Source organism: Schistocerca serialis, chromosome 6, assembly GCF_023864345.2.
Source record: "Schistocerca serialis cubense isolate TAMUIC-IGC-003099 chromosome 6, iqSchSeri2.2, whole genome shotgun sequence".
NCBI classification, from domain to species: Eukaryota; Metazoa; Arthropoda; class Insecta; order Orthoptera; family Acrididae; genus Schistocerca; species Schistocerca serialis.
Window position 1 is genome coordinate 492,236,470 of NC_064643.1, and position 16,373 is coordinate 492,252,842.

Sequence of the window (16,373 nt, forward strand, 5' to 3'; positions counted from 1 at the left end):
ATTCCATTCCCGAGCAGCGCGCGGGAAAAACGAACACCTAAACCTTTCTGTTCGAGCTCTGATTTCTCTTATTTTATTTTGATGATCATTCCTATCATACGTAGGTTGGGCTCAACAAAATATTTTCGCATTCGGAAGAGAAAGTTGATGGCTGACATTTCGTAAATAGATATCGCCGGGACGAAAAACGTCTTTGCTTTAATGACTTCCATCCCAACTCGCGTATCGTATCTGCCACACTCTCTGCCCTATTACGTGATAATACAAAACGAACTGCCCTTTCTTGCACCCTTTCGATGTCCTCCGTCAATCCCACCTGGTAAGGATCCCACACCGCGTAGCAATATTCTAACAGAGGACAAACGAGTGTAGTGTAAGCTGTCTCTTTAGTGGACTTGTTGCATCTTCTAAGTGTCCTGCCAATGAAACGCAACCTTTGGCTCGCCTTCCCCACAATATTATCTATGTGGTCTTTCCAACTGAAGTTGTTCGTAATTTTAATACCCAGGTACTTAGTTGAATTGACAGCCTTGCGAATTATCGAGTAATCGAATTCCAACGGATTTCTTTTGGCACTCTTGTGGATCACCTCACACTTTTCGTTATTTAGCGACAACTGCCACCTGCCACACCATACAGCAATCTTTTCTAAATCGCTTTGCAATTGATACTGGTCTTCGGATGACCTTACTAGACGGTAAATTACAGCATCATCTGCGAACAACCTAAGAGAACTGCTCAGATGATCACCCAGGTCATTAATATTGATCAGGAACAGCAAAGGTGCCAGGACGATTCCCTGAGGAACACCTGATAATCACTTCAGTTTTACTCAATGATTTGCCGTCTATTACTACGAAATGCGACCTTCCTGACAGGAAATCACGAATCCAGTCGCACAACTGAGACGATACCCATAGGCCCGCAGCTTGATTAGAAGTCGCTTGTGAGGAACGGTGTCAAAAGCTTTCCGGAAATCTAGAAATACGGAATCAACTTGAGATCCCCTGTCGATAGCGGCCATTACTTCGTGCGAGTAAAGAGCTAGCTGCGTTGCACAAGAACAATGTTTTCTGAAACCATGCTGATTACGTATCAATAGATCGTTCCCTTCGAGGTGATTCATAATGTTTGAATACATGGTATGCTCCAAAACCCTACTGCAAACCGACGCCAATGATATAGGTCTGTAGTTCGATGGATTACTCCTACTAACCTTCTTAAACACTGGTGCGACCTGCGCTAATTTTCCAATCTGTAGGTACAGATCTATCGGTGAGCGAGCGGTTGTATATGATTGCTACGTAGGGAGCTATTGTATCAGCGTAATCTGAAAGGAACCTAATAGGTATACAATCTGGACCTGAAGACTTGACAGTATCAAGCGATTTGAGCTGCATCGCAACCCCTAAGGTATCTACTTCTAAGATACTCATGCTAACAGCTGTTCGTGTTTCAAATTCTGGAATATTCCAGAATTCCTAGTCAGTTATGGGTGTACACGCGTTACATGTACCGGGTAATCAAAAAGTCAGTACAAATTTGAAAACTGAATAAATCACGGAATAATGTAGATAGAGAAGTACAAATTGACACACATGCTTGGAATGACATGGGGTTTTATTAGAACCAAACAAATACAAAAGTTCAAAAAATATCCGACAGATGGCGCTTCATCTGATCAGAATAGCAATAATTACCATAACAAAGTAAGACAAAGCAAAGATGATGCCCTTTACAGGAAATGCTCAATATGTCCACCATCATTCCTCAACAATAGCTGTAGTCGAGGAATAATGTTGTGAACAGCACTTTAAAGCATGTCCGGAGTTATAGGGGGGCACTGGCGTCGGATGTTGTCTTTCAGCATCCCTAGAGATGTCGGTTGATCACGATACACTTGCGACTTCAGATAACCCCAAAGCCAATAGTCGCACTGACTGAGGTCTGGGGACCTGGGAGGCCAAGCATGACGAAAGTGGCGGCTGAGCACACGATCATCACCAAACGACGCGTCCAAGAGATCTTTCACGCGTCTAGCAATATGGGGTGGTTCTAATAAAACCCCATGTCATTCCAATCATGTGTGTTAATTTTTATCTCTCTATCTACATTATTCCGTGGTTTATTAAGTTTTAAAATTTATGCTGACTTCTTGATCACCCGGTACATTGTGTGTGTTGCATACCTATTGATGGCTCTCGATCTTCCACCATAACCGAGTCCATCAACATGAGGTAGCAAATATGAGGTAGCCAAGGAGGTGGAAACGTGGTTTCTACTATGCCAAGGTGCTTCGTAGCTACAACAGGAAAACACAGTTAATTAGCAGGAGTACAAAATAAGAACGTATTTATTACTTAACTTTGTTGTAGTCCATGGTCTGTTGGTTGACAGTTATAGAAGACGCAACTAGACTAAGCATCTCTGGAATGACATAATTTACAAGTGACAAATCTTGCAGTGACGAATTAATCTCTCGTAATCTGAATGTCTAATCTGGTGAATTTGAAGACTAACTTGGCTGTCGACATGAGAGAACGTAGTATTGTTTATAACCGCCGACTTAGTACTGTTGACTTTACTGTAGTACTATTACGGAACTTTACAACTGGGCTACAATGACTTGATGGCAGAAATAACTGAGCAGCACACGATGACTAACTAACATCGGCGCTGGCTGACCACTGAATGCGGCTACGAACTGTAGACTGGCACAACTCCACTACACTCTTGAAGTGGCCTCGCGGCGAGCGTAAGTACTGCGACTGTCTGTGTATTCTTTGGCTAGCACAGCTGCTCTTCTGTTCCGTTTATCGAGAGAATCACATCCTGCGGATCGATCTCTCCGGCGGCGGTGTGGTCGTATCACTGACGACGTCACACCTATCGACCATTACTTCAGAACGATCGCCTTCTTTACGTATAGTGCATCGGGGGAGGATGTCATACTTCCTGTTTCTACACGAAATTTTAGTGGGAAATCATGAGATTTTCAAAACAAGCCTAAGCCCGTATGTTTGGCGTGGTTTCTTCAAATTTAAAAGCGATGTATAATACAGAATCATAAATTTTATGACCTAGAGTAACTGATTTTTTACAGGTTGCAATATTAGGCATCTCGTCGCGAAGATCGAGGGAAGATGACAAAATGAATGTAGTATATCTCCAGTTTGATTGTACATTTTGCTGTCAAGTACTACTAAATGAAACTTTGTGTTGCAATTACTGACCATTGTTTGGTTGACATTTACTGTTATCCCCCGATATGAAATCCCGTACACTGAGAAACTAGAAAACAGTTCATGCCATCACTTTTACGTGCTCTGTTGCTAGTTGGAGGCTTTCCTCACTCGACTGATCTCTGTTTGTGGTCGTTTCATCATTTCTAGGCAGCATCTGGAAATAGAGGTTAAAAAAACAGTTATTACGAGTGTCCACCCTACCCCAAAGAATATATGGCGTCTTTCCCAGGTATCACTGTGAGATCCTTGTTGAAATACGTATTCTCATATGGCAGCAAACTGGAAGTAAATGGACGAACACGCTCCACAAGATACAGAATACGTATAAACGGATTATTAGAAGTGATAAAAACGTATAGAAATCATTATTATTGTTTTAAATACATCAGCCATTCAAATCGTATAATAGGTACCACCGTTTTTTTGCTCTCAAAGACGAAAAGTTTCCTTTACAACTGCACCTGCCTCGTGCCGCTCGAGACTTCGACTCGAGGAAGCAGTTGACGGCTGAGTGCCGTACTCTCGTGATACAGTAAAGTAATACGAGCAAATAAGCCTCATAACCCGAATACTACCTTCCCCGATTCACTCTATACGATCAGTGTCTTAGCAGCGTCCCCTAAAAACTGGAAGCGGTGAACTATCTAGAAACCGAGCGAGGATGTATAAAGGGGAGGCTAACTGACGGAACAGTTTCGACCTACATAACTACCCTCCTGTTACTTAAGAATAGACAGTATTTAAAGCAAAACTGAAACTGCGAATGTTTAATTCAGGTTTTTCTTTAAAGTTGTTGATTCGTAACGTGAAGCAGAGGAATATTGCAGTTTTACCATAAAGCGCTAGAAAATGCAATTTCCGCAATAAAGAGATAAAATCATCTTGTAGGAATATTAAACAGCCAATCAGCTGTAAAAAGGAAGGTTTATTGAAACCCCTTTACTATGGTTCCAACGTTTAAAAGAACGTCGTCTTCTGCAGGAAATGTTGACAGCTAAGAAAGTTAACAGTGATTTTTTTTCCCTTCATTGTGTTTTGATTTCCCCAGCCGGGGCAGGCTGGCAGCAGCATAGGCGCTGCTCTTCAGCCTAGAGACGGTACAATTGCACAGGAGGACATTTAAAATTATAAAAAGGAGAAACTTGGGTGAACAGAGATATAAACAAGGGGGAACATAATAGAAGAAAGTATACAAAAAAGGGGTGACTGTAAAATGAATAAAAAGTATTTTACACATAAAGAACCACACACTGTGAGAATTAAAAGACGTAAGTCCAAGTATGGCAGGAGCATAACAAGTTGGAGAACGGTTAAAACAGCCACGCGATGGGTGGCGTTTACAGTGAAAATATATTCAGATATCCAGGGTGTAAATTTTAAGTTGACAAACCATAATAACTCGAAAAATAAACTTCACACGAAAAAATGTGTAGAATCAAAAATTGATTATTTTCGAGGGGGACATCTGCTAGTGGTAAAATTAACCCTCCACCCCAGCCGCCTTGGGGTGGGGTGGGAGGCAACTTTAAAATTTCAAATGGGAATCCCCATTTTTTTATTGCAGAATCAGATTTTACATAAAAAACTACGTACATTTTGTCTTAAACATTTGTTTTGATTCTTAGTAGTTGGCGCAGTAATTCAAGAAAATCCGTGTTCTCATTTTGGCGTGGAAAATGGTTACGGATAAATAAAAAATACTCATTTACTTCGTGTATTTTGATTCACTAAAACTAGAACTCTCCTTCTCTCCCCACAGGGTGGGGTTTGAGAGAGAGCAATTAGTGTTTTACAAATGTTGACCCAAATGCAATAAAAAATGGGAATTCCCATTTGTAATTTTAAAGTTGCCTCCCGCCCCTCCCCCAGGAGGGCTAATTTTAGCACCAGCAGATGTCCCTCTCGAAAATAATCAACTTTGGATTCTACAATTTTTTTCTTATGAAGCTTATTTTTCGAGTTATTCTGGTTTGTCAACTTAAAATTTACACCCTGTATATAGAGGCACAATAATCTCTCTAAACGAATACAAAAAATTATTCGGACTCACTGCATTACATGTTATGACAGAGGTACGAAAGGCGTCAGTCAAATATGAAATTTCTCCTCCATAATAATTGAGACATGCACAAGATGGTTGTTGTCATTTGATATTTCTTCACCAATGCATAGCTGGTGCACTAGAGTCACGTACGCAACGCTTGGGCTAAGGAAAGCTTTTGGCAAGACAGGGCATTATTAGTATACGCAAGGAGGGTGCACGACAGTGAATGAAACTTTCTCATGCTAAAGTAGCTTAAAAGTTAAAATTAAAATTATGACATTAAAAAACAGATCATGATTAGCTGCGCACATATTTAAAAGCAGTAAAATGGCAACAAATAGTAAGTTACCCTCTAAAAAAGTTCTGAAGAAGATTTTTTCATAAATGTTGAAACCATTTCGCAACTGATTAGCTGCTTATTGTTTCTACAAGAAGATTTCATCCTACAAAATTTTAAAAAGGTAAAATAAAATAAACTGCAAAACAAAAATATATCAAACATCACTTCAATGCTTAGAAGAATTTACATAAAACATGTTTCTGTTATTCATAAATATCTTTTGCATTTATCAATAATAACAAGAAACTCTTGCCATTGACCATGATGAAGAACGTTCTGTTGAGTACCAAATAACCAATATACACTGTACTAACACTGAATGATGTGCAGTTATAATTATGTGCCAACAAACAACCAAACAAACGAAAGAGTAAAGAGAAGCTGTCGGCTCCCATTTTCTGTCTCACATCTTCATACATATTTCTTTCCCTACCAATTCTACCAATACTGTCGGTAACCTTACAATTTATTACGTCATTTATGTAGTGCACCAAAACTACCGGACCATCGTCTTGGTAGAGCGCACCTCTAGGGGAGCTCACGCGGGATACCTGTTGCCGCAGCAACCACCCGAAGTTGCCAAACCTTCAGCCCACTACCAGAACACTTCCGGCTGTGTTTGAGTTTCAGGCAGCTTGCTGTCTGTGTGATCTTTGCACACTGTGACTTTTTGCTTGTTGTCATTTTTACTCTTTCAGGAATTGTTACTGCGTTTATTATTACTTTATTTATTGTACGGTAGTGAACAAGGTCTGAAAGAAGTTCGTCGAAAGGTATGAGTGGAAAAGTTCCGAGTCGTTCTCTTGGCCAGGGTACTGCCGTATGAGTTCAGTCGAGGTAAATGATTTGTGCGTTACGTGCCTACTTGAGAGTCTTAAAACCAGTGTTTCCACTTACGATTTAGGTTTTATCCTACTTTCTTTCGGAATTATCTCTAAAATACCCTGAAAACTTTAAAAACACGTATATTTAGGTTTCATAATTATAATAAAGAAGAACATATTACTTCAAGTATTTAATAACATAAAATAACTATAGTATATTACACAAAACATTCATAGATTTACAGGGCCAGAGAATGAAGCACTACTTTTACACCTATTGCTGCATTCAGCAAAGTACTGTTGGTTCTGAAAATGCTAGCATTCCAGTTTTGTATCAAAGAATCCGTTAACGGTTTCGATGTTAAGTCTGTTTCATTTGTCTGTTTTTACATTTTTGAGGACACTGAATAATCTATCTATTTTACGATGGAACTGGTAATAAAAGTGAAATGACCAATTTCGTGGTTTTCATAAAAAAAGCCATGATTATCTTTCAAGCTTACTAATTTATTCCAATATATTTCAGCTGGCACTTTTTCTAGTTCTTCCTCACTTCAAAATTCTTGGCTTCGATGATAGCTTGATGTCGCCAATCACTGTTGCTTGTTGCATGCTGATTTTTGACACCAGCAAGTAGTGCTACTTGAGGATTGGAGGAAGACAAACACGTAAAGGTTTCCATTCTCGCGTCCCGACACCACGCGGCGGAACATCTGTTTTTCATCTATACTTCATACGGGTCAACTTTTCGTGCGATTACTGTAGGTATAATACGACTAAGTTCTTATGATGCCCTCAACAACGGTAACAGCTCAGTTAATATAGTAAGCTACAATTAGAAGGATTACATTCAACAAGAGTGGGTGGGAATCCCCTTTAATACATCGTTGCGGCCACAAATTCTACTATAAAAAATAGAGTTACCACCTTAAGTGTGATTTTAACCCAAATTTCCCTAAATCTTTGTCAAAATAAAATAGCCCTGCCCCCCCTCCCCTACCCCTAAACTTCCCTCCAATACTAAATTGGAGATTCCTTGATGTCTCCGAATGCGTCCTATTCAACCGATCGCTTTGAGTCGGTACGGCTCGCTATTTCATTTTTTGTTTTGTTTTTTTTTGTTTTTGAAACCACCCGCCTTCTCAGTACTTCCAATGATGTCAATATCGAAATCGTTTTGGAGCCTCTGGTCGTCGCATATCTTTGGCGAGTTACAGGGTGTTTCAAAAATGACCGGTATATTTGAAACGGCAATAAAAACTAAACGAGCAGCGATAGAAATACACCGTTTGTTGCAATATGCTTGGGACAACAGTACATTTTCAGGCAGACAAACTTTCGAAATTACAGTAGTTACAATTTTCAGCAACAGATGGCGCTGCGGTCTGGGAAACTCTATAGTACGATATTTTCCACATATCCACCATGCGTAGCAATAATATGGCGTAGTCTCTGAATGAAATTACCCGAAACCTTTGACAACGTGTCTGGCGGAATGGCTTCACATGCAGATGAGATGTACTGCTTCAGCTGTTCAATTGTTTCTGGATTCTGGCGGTACACCTGGTCTTTCAAGTGTCCCCACAGAAAGAAGTCACAGGGGTTCATGTCTGGCGAATAGGGAGGCCAATCCACGCCGCCTCCTGTATGTTTCGGATAGCCCAAAGCAATCACACGATCATCGAAATGTTCATTCAGGAAATTAAAGACGTCGGCCGTGCGATGTGACCGGGCACCATCTTGCATAAACCACGAGGTGTTCGCAGTGTCGTCTTAGGCAGTTTGTACCCCCTCAAATTCACGAAGAATGTCCAGATAGCGTGATGCAGTAATCGTTTCGGATCTGAAAAATGGTCCAAGGATTCCTTTGGAAGAAATGGCGGCCCAGACCAGTACTTTTTGAGGATGCAGGGACGATGGGACTGCAACATGGGGCTTTTCGGTTCCCCATACGCGCCAGTTCTGTTTATTGACGAAGCCGTCCAGGTAAAAATAAGCTTCGTCAGTAAACCAAATGCTGCCCACATGCATATCGCCGTCATCAATCCTGTGCACTATATCGTTAGCGAATGTCTCTCGTGCAGCAATGGTAGCGGCGCTGAGGGGTTGCCGCGTTTGAATTTTGTATGGATAGAGGTGTAAACTCTGGCGCATGAGCGTCATTTGGACCGCAGCTGCAACACGGCGAACGGAAACCCGAGGCCGCTGTTGGATCACCTGCTGCACTAGCTGCACCTCTGTGGTTGCCGTACGCCGTCGCCCTACCTTTCCAGCACGTTCATCCGTCACGTTCCCAGTCCGTTGAAATTTTTCAAACAGATCCTTTATTGTATCGCTTTTCGGTCCATTGGTTACATTAAACCTCCGTTGAAAACTTCGTCTTGTTGCAACAACACTGTGTTCTAGGCGGTGGAATTCCAACACCAGAAAAATCCTCTGTTCTAAGGAATAAACCATGTTGTCTACAGCACACTTGCACGTTGTGAACAGCACACGCTTACAGCAGAAAGACGACGTACAGAATGGCGCACCCATAGACTGCGTTGTCTTCTATATCTTTCACATCACTTGCAGCGCCATCTGTTGTTGAAAATTGTAACTACTGTAATTTCGAAAGTTTGTCTGCCTGAAAATGTACTCTTGTCCCAGGAGGAGAGCGTTGATATCGGCATTGTCATCTATTTACCTGTTTTAAAGTAAATGACTGTTTTGGATCGAAGGTGGATCCAAGTGGGGCAGCGAATCATTGCTTGTCTTATTAAGGAACCTAAGTAGGCTCCCGGCGTGTTAACTGCTATCTACAGTTGTAACAAGTAATTTGACACTCTGGCAGTGCCCACGAGTGAACTTTGGAGGTACTGTTAAGTGTTTGTAGTTATGGAAAGATTGACTGTGGAGCTTTTCAGTCGGACACTTATGAATCGTGTTAATTGCAGTTTACTTCTTATGGTATTTAATGGTTCTACTTGTCGTGGCAAAATCGCCGATAGTACTTTCACAATTTTGCTTGGGACGTCATTCTGTGGTTTTGTGTGGCCCTCCCAAGAGTTTAAAGCCCCATATATTTTCTTGCAGCCTTTGCTGAGGTTGCCGTAGAACAGTTGTTGATTTGTCTCTTGCTTACCCCACCGTACTGCTGTTTGGCGCGGTGCGGTGTAGTCGAAGTGTGCGGTAGTACTGCATCTACTCCCTGGCCCGTTTTAAGATTTGCGAGGTGCATCCATATCGACGTATAATCCCAGTATGAAATTTGTGTAAGTTGGTTGCGCCCTGTTAACGTTTTGTACATCGTGGAAAATCTTTCCCGTGCCGTATGTGATCCTGAAGGACGGCACGGTGCACAACAGCGCATGACCTCGACGAAATCAAAAGATATGTATGGCAAGATTTTTTTTAACGGATGTAGCCACTGAGCTTAAGAGTTGATTTGTGTGTCTCTCTTAATTTATTTTGAAAGGAAAAGATTTACATACCTGGTTTATTATAACATCTATGCTTAATTATTTGTCATGATTCGTTGGATGTAGCATGCATCACATGTAGGGAGGTTTATGGTGTACGTGTTTAAAAGGAATGAAAATATTTTGTGATACGGTGCCCATCGTAGAGGCTACGGGGTTTGAGTATACGTTGATAGTAATCAGATTTTATTGCATTTAATTTGTTGTTTCCATTAAAATTTTGTGATCACTATTTTATTGCCTCTAGAGATCACAGGTGATATCGAGGAAAATTCTGGTATTGCCATGTGGCGCTGGAATCTTTTATTTAACCTTGAATTATGCATTTGTATTATTTTTCCATGCTTAAAAATGAATTTTGAGTTTTAAGTGTTGTAAATTGATTCTGAGAGCTGTTCTTTGATCTGTTATTATTAAAGAGACTGTTGGTTAAATAATGCTTCAGGAATTTTCATTAAGGAACTATATTGAGGATCTTGCTGTTCATGATAACAAATGTTCACTTACTATTTTATAATCAAGTTAATAAAGCTGTAAAATTTTAAAGGCAAAAAATATTTTATTAGGGAAACGGTGCCTGCTCGTACTCCCCAGAACTTTGACGTATTCAAGGTATTGGCCTTCGGGCGTTGTCTGATGTTTTCCCCGGTGTCCCAACTAACGCTTACGGGGCCATGTCACCCTTCTTTTGGTCAAGCTGTGCAACAAATATCTTGTATTCCCAATTCTATTCAGCACCTCCTCATTAGTTACGCGGTCTACCCATCTAATATTCAACATTCTTCTACAGCACCACATCTCGAAAATTTCTGTTCTCCTTTTGTCTAAACTGTTCTCGTCCACGTTTCACTTACATACACGAGAACACTCCTTACAAATACCTTCAGACAAGACTTCCTAACACTTTAATCTATATTTGATATTAACAATGTTTTTTGTTCAGAAATTGCCAGTCTCTATTTTAAATCCTCCATACTTCGGCCATCATCAGATATTCTGCTGCCAAATAGCAAAACTCATCTACTCGTTTAAGTGTCTCGTTTCTAATGTAATTTCCTAGCAGCACATGATTTAATTCGACGACATTCTATTATACTTTTTTTTACTTTTGTTAATGGGCATCTTATATTTTTCTTTGTAGACACTGTCAAATCCGTTCAACTGTTCTTCCTAGTCCATTGCTGTCTCTGACACAATTACGATGTCTTTGGGAAACCTTACAGTATTTATTTTCTCTTCCTGAACTTTAATTCCTGCTCCAAATATTTCTTTGGTTTCATTTACTGCTTCTTCAGCGTACAGTTTGGATAACATTGGGGATAGGCTACAATCCTGTCTCACTCCCTTCGCAATCACTGCTTCTCTTTCACGTCCCTCGACTCTATAATTGCTGTCTGTTTTCTGTACAAATTTTAAACAGCCTTTCATTCCCTGTATTTTATCTGTGCTACCTTCAAAATTTCAAGGAGAGTATTCCAGTCAATATTGTCAAAAGTTTTCTCTAAGTATACAAAGTTAGGTTTTGTCTTTCCTTAACCTATTTTCTAAGATAATCGTAGGATCAGCATTGCCTCGCGCCTTCCTACATTTCTCCAGAGTCCAAACCGATCTTCCCCGAGATCGGCTTTCACCAGTTCTTCCATTCTTCTGTAAAGAACTCGTGTCAGTATTTTGCATTCAAGAATTATTAGACTGATAGTTCGGTAATTTTCACACCTGTCAGCAACTGTTTTCTTTGAAATTGGAATTACTACATTATTCTTGTAGTATGAGGGTATTTTACCTGTCTCATACATTTTGTACACGAGATGGAAATTTTGCCATGGCTCTCTCAAGGATATCATTAGTTCTGACAATGTCGTCTGACCCTGGGGTCTTGTTTCGACTTAGATCCTTCAGAGCTCAGTCACATTATTCTCTTAGCGTCATATCTCCCGTCTCATTTTCGTCTACGTCCAGTTCCGTATCTATAATATTGATTTCAATTTCATCTCCCTTGTATGCACCCTTTATATACTCCTTCCATCTTTCAGCTTTCTCTTCTTTGCTTAGCACTGGATTACCATCTGAGCTCTTGATATTCAACAGCTGCTTTTCCCAAAGGTCTCTTCAATTTTCCTGTAGCCAGTATCTGCATTTTCCCTAGCGAGATATGCTTCTAAGTCCTTACATTTGTTCTCTAGCCATTACTGATTAGGCATTTTGCCCTTGCTGTCAATCTCATTTTTTAGGTGTTTGTATTCCCTTTCGTCTGCTTCATTCTTTGCATTTTTAAATTTTCTCTTTTCATCAGTTAAATTCAATGTATCTTATCTTATCGAAGGATTTCTAACCCTCGTCTTTTTACCTACTTGATCCTCTGTTGCCTTCTGTAGTTCATCTCGTACAGCTACCCATTCGTCTTCTACTGTATTCCTTTTCCCTGTTCTAGTCAGTTGTTGCCTACTGCTCTTTCTCAAACTCCCAACAACCTCTGGTTCTTTCAGCTTATACAGGTCAGGTCCAATCTCCTTAATTTCCTACCCTTTTCCAATTCCTTCAGTTTAAACAAAAATAGCCGTAAACCACACATAATCGGAAAAACGTCTTATATTAAACCCTAAAACACACATAGCTGTTAATAACCGTAATGGCCGGGCGCTGCTCTCCATCAACAATTTAATCGATAGAACTGCTGTGGCTCTGAATATCAACAAAAACACTACAGTGAAGATTGGCAAAGGATTTTCGAGAAATAAGAGGAAGCTGGAAAAAAATATTGAAGTTTGAGACTCTTGTGGAGAAAACGTTATACGGATAAGCGGTTTACCAATATTCATTTATTTACTGAGAATGCAATTCGTGAATATGTTTATGATTATTACTATCGCAGAAACGAAAATTCGACCTCTGCGAGTTGTTGGTCTCCTTTAAGGAATCTGGTCTTTTTCGGGGCAGTCGCGTAGTATGGAACGCCAAAGGATTTTTCTGTGGACTTTTCTGTGGTAACCTGTTGACGGAGAGGAACGATGCAGCTGTATAGTGACGCCCATTTTTAAAGCAGATCCGTGGCAAGAATATCGACAAAGCTGTGTGACTTGATGAGACGTGGGTCAGTTCCGGTCACGTCGGCAAGCAGGACTGAACAGATGAGTAAAGTAAAGGAATAATGACAATATGGTAATGTCTTCTGGCAAGGGGAGAGACATATTCTTTGTCATTCAGGCACCTCGAAAGGTTTTCTCACGAACAGTCCCCCGGTTTTTAAATAAAAAGAGGCAGGAGATTATGATGAAGAAACGAACGTCGCTACTTTAACAAAGCGCTTCGTAGAATCACTAATTCAGAATTTTGGAAAAACATCAACAACAGTTCTAGATAATGATCCTTGCCGTTCAGCTGTCTCTGAAAAGGCACCTACCATGGCAAACCAAAAGGAGGGAATGATTGATGAGCTTCAGTGTCGTAACGTGGGTGGAAGTGATAAAGGTGGAGTTTATGGAACGGACATCTCTCCATAAAGCAAAGCTCCTCGTGTCTGAAATCTACGAGCTGGCAAAAACATACGAGCATGCAATAATTGGGCTACCACCTTACCGCTGCCATTTCGAGCAAACATTTAAAATGGGCCCCAATTAAAAGGATACGTTGCCAGAAATGTAAACAAATTTTCCTTTTTTGCAGTCTAAGCACTCACAAAAGAAGTTATTAGGGACGTCTGAAGACTGGAAGAAGGTCAACAAACATCAGAGCATCAAAGGAGGAGATGATTATTTCATTACGTAACAACAGTGACAGTTACAGAGACACTTCACGCATCTGTCATAGTGACGTGAATGGTGTCAGTGGAGTTTTCCCATTGTTACGATATAAATGAAATACAGACGGATTCACTTGCATGTTTCAAGTGCACAACAGTTCTAGATAATGATCCTTACCACTAGTAGCTACGAAACAAAATTATACCTTCGTAACTTTTGACGTTTTAATAAGAAATCCTTATCCGAAACTAACTCCAAATGAAATTCGTCTGAGGAATGCAGTCCGTATTACTTATAATTCACTGATCAGCCGGAAAATTACGAACCACCTACCTAATAGTCGGTATGTTCACTTTTGACACGGATAACGGCGGCGACGCGTCGTGGCATGGAAGCAATGAGGCCTTGATAAGCCGCTGGAGGAAGTTGGTACCGCATCTGCATACAAAACTCACCTAATTCCCGGAAATTCCGGGGAGGGACCATGAGCTCTGACGCCATGTTCAATCATATCCCAGATGTGTTCGATGGCGCCCAGATCTGGTGAGCTGGAGGGCCAGCACAATAATTCTAACTGTCTACTGTGTTCCTCGAATCACTCCATCACACTCCTGGCTTTGTGAGATGGTGCATTATCTTGTTGAAAAATGCCACAGCTGCTGGGAAACATGATCATCATGAAGGGGTATACGTCGTCTGCAACCAGTGTACGATACTCCTTGGCCGTCATGGTGCATGCACGATCTCCACTGGACCCATGGGTGCCCACGTGATTGTTCCTCAGAGCATAATGGAGCCGCTGCCAGCTTGCCTCCGCTCCGCAGTACAGGTGTCAAGGAGCTGTTCCCCTGGAAGACGACGGATTCGCGCCTTTCCATCAGCATGATAAAGAAAGTATCGGGATTCATTAGACCATACAACGCCCTGTCACTGCTCCAACGTCCAGTGCCGTTGGTCATGTGTCCATTTCAGTCGTAGTTGCCAATGTCATAGTGTTTACGTTGGCTCGTGCATGGGTCATCGGCTGTGGAGGTCCATCCTTAGGAGTGTTCAGTGCGTTATGCTTTCAGAAACACTTGTACGAGGGGCTTTTGAAAAGTCCGTGCAAAAATAAAAACTGCTTACGTGTTTGGGGTAAACCTTTTTTTATGATTCGACATAGTCTCCTTTTAGACTTACACACTTCGTCCAACACTGTTCAAATTTGTTGATCCCTTCCAAATAATAGGAACTGTCCAAGTCTGCAAAACATCTGTTAGTTGCTGCAATTAGCTCGTCGTTTGAATAAAATATTTGTCCCGCCAGCCATTTCCTCAAATTGGGGAACAAATACTAGTCCGAGGGAGCCAAGTCTGGAGAAAGGGAGATGTGAAACGAGTTGGAATATTATTTACAATAATTTTTCGATCACAACTGCTGAGGTGTGTGCTGGTCCATTGTCGTGATGGAAAATGACTTTTTTTTGGTCCGATCGCCGGCGTTTTTCTTGCAGCTCGGTTTTCAAACGGTCCCATAACGATGAATAATATGCACCTGTAATATTTTTACCCTTTTCCATATAGTCGATGAGGATTATCCCTTGCGAATCCCAAAAGACAGTCGCCATAACTTTTCCGGCCAAAGGAACGGTCTTTGCGTTTTTTGGTGCAGATTCTCCCTTGGTAACCCATTGTTTAGATTGCTGTTTGGTCTCAGGAGTATAGTAATGTATCCATGTTTCATCCACAGTGACGAAACGACGCTTAAGGTCCTGCGGATTCTTCCTGAACAGCTGCAAACCATCCTTGCAACACTTCACACTATTCCGTTTTTGGTCAAGCGTGAGCAATCGCGGAACCCATCTTCCGGATAGCTTTCTCATGTCCAAATGTTTATGCAAAATATTATGTACCCGTTCATTCGAGATGCCGACAGCACTAACAATCTCGCGCACCTTAGCTCTTCTGTCATCCATCACCATATTATGGATTTTATCAATGATTTCTGGAGTCGTAACCTCCACAGGGCGCGCAGAACGTTCAGTATCACCTGTGCACTCCGAAAATATTGAAACCACTTATAAATTGTTCTAATCGAAGGTGCAGAGTCACCGTAATGTTTATCGAGCTTCTCTTTAGTCTCCTGAGGCGTTTTACGTTTCATAAAGTAATGTTTAATCACGACACGAAATTCTTTTTCGTTCATTGTTTGGCAATCACTCGACTTCCTTGATTCACACGAATGCCAAACACAAAGAAATAGACCAATATGGGTGAAACTTCGTGTCCATTCCTTCCAAAGATGCTACTAACTAAACATGACCACGATACGCGCCGGTGGTGCCATGTCTCGGACTTTGCACGGACTTTTCAAACGTCCCTCGTATCTGCCCAGCATTAAAGTCTGATGTTAGTTCCGCCACAGTTCGCCACTTTATCAGTCTGCTCAGCCCACGACATTCGACGTCTGTAATGAGGGGTGGTCGCCCAACCCCACAACGTCTGGACGTGGTTTCACCTTGGTTTTTCCACTTACTGAAGACAGTCACTACAGTACTCCTCGAACACCCGACAAGTTGCGCAGTTTCAGAAATGCCATCATAATCTGCCCACGGTCAAATTTAGATAGATCGTGCGCGTTTCCCGTTCTACAAACGGACAGCAGGCTCACTGATACTACATGCACCGTGCCTGTGCCTGACTAGCAGTCATCCCTCACCAGGTGACGCTTCTATCTCGTG

At 41.2% G+C, this 16,373-nt stretch overlaps 1 protein-coding gene across 1 annotated transcript in view; it reads right to left on the reverse strand.

Moving 5' to 3' along the window:
• The window catches only part of LOC126484950 (uncharacterized protein KIAA1522-like), a 488,837-nt gene that overhangs the window by 138,202 nt on the left and 334,262 nt on the right, over window positions 1-16,373 (reverse strand). The gene's annotated exons all lie outside the window — the stretch shown is intronic.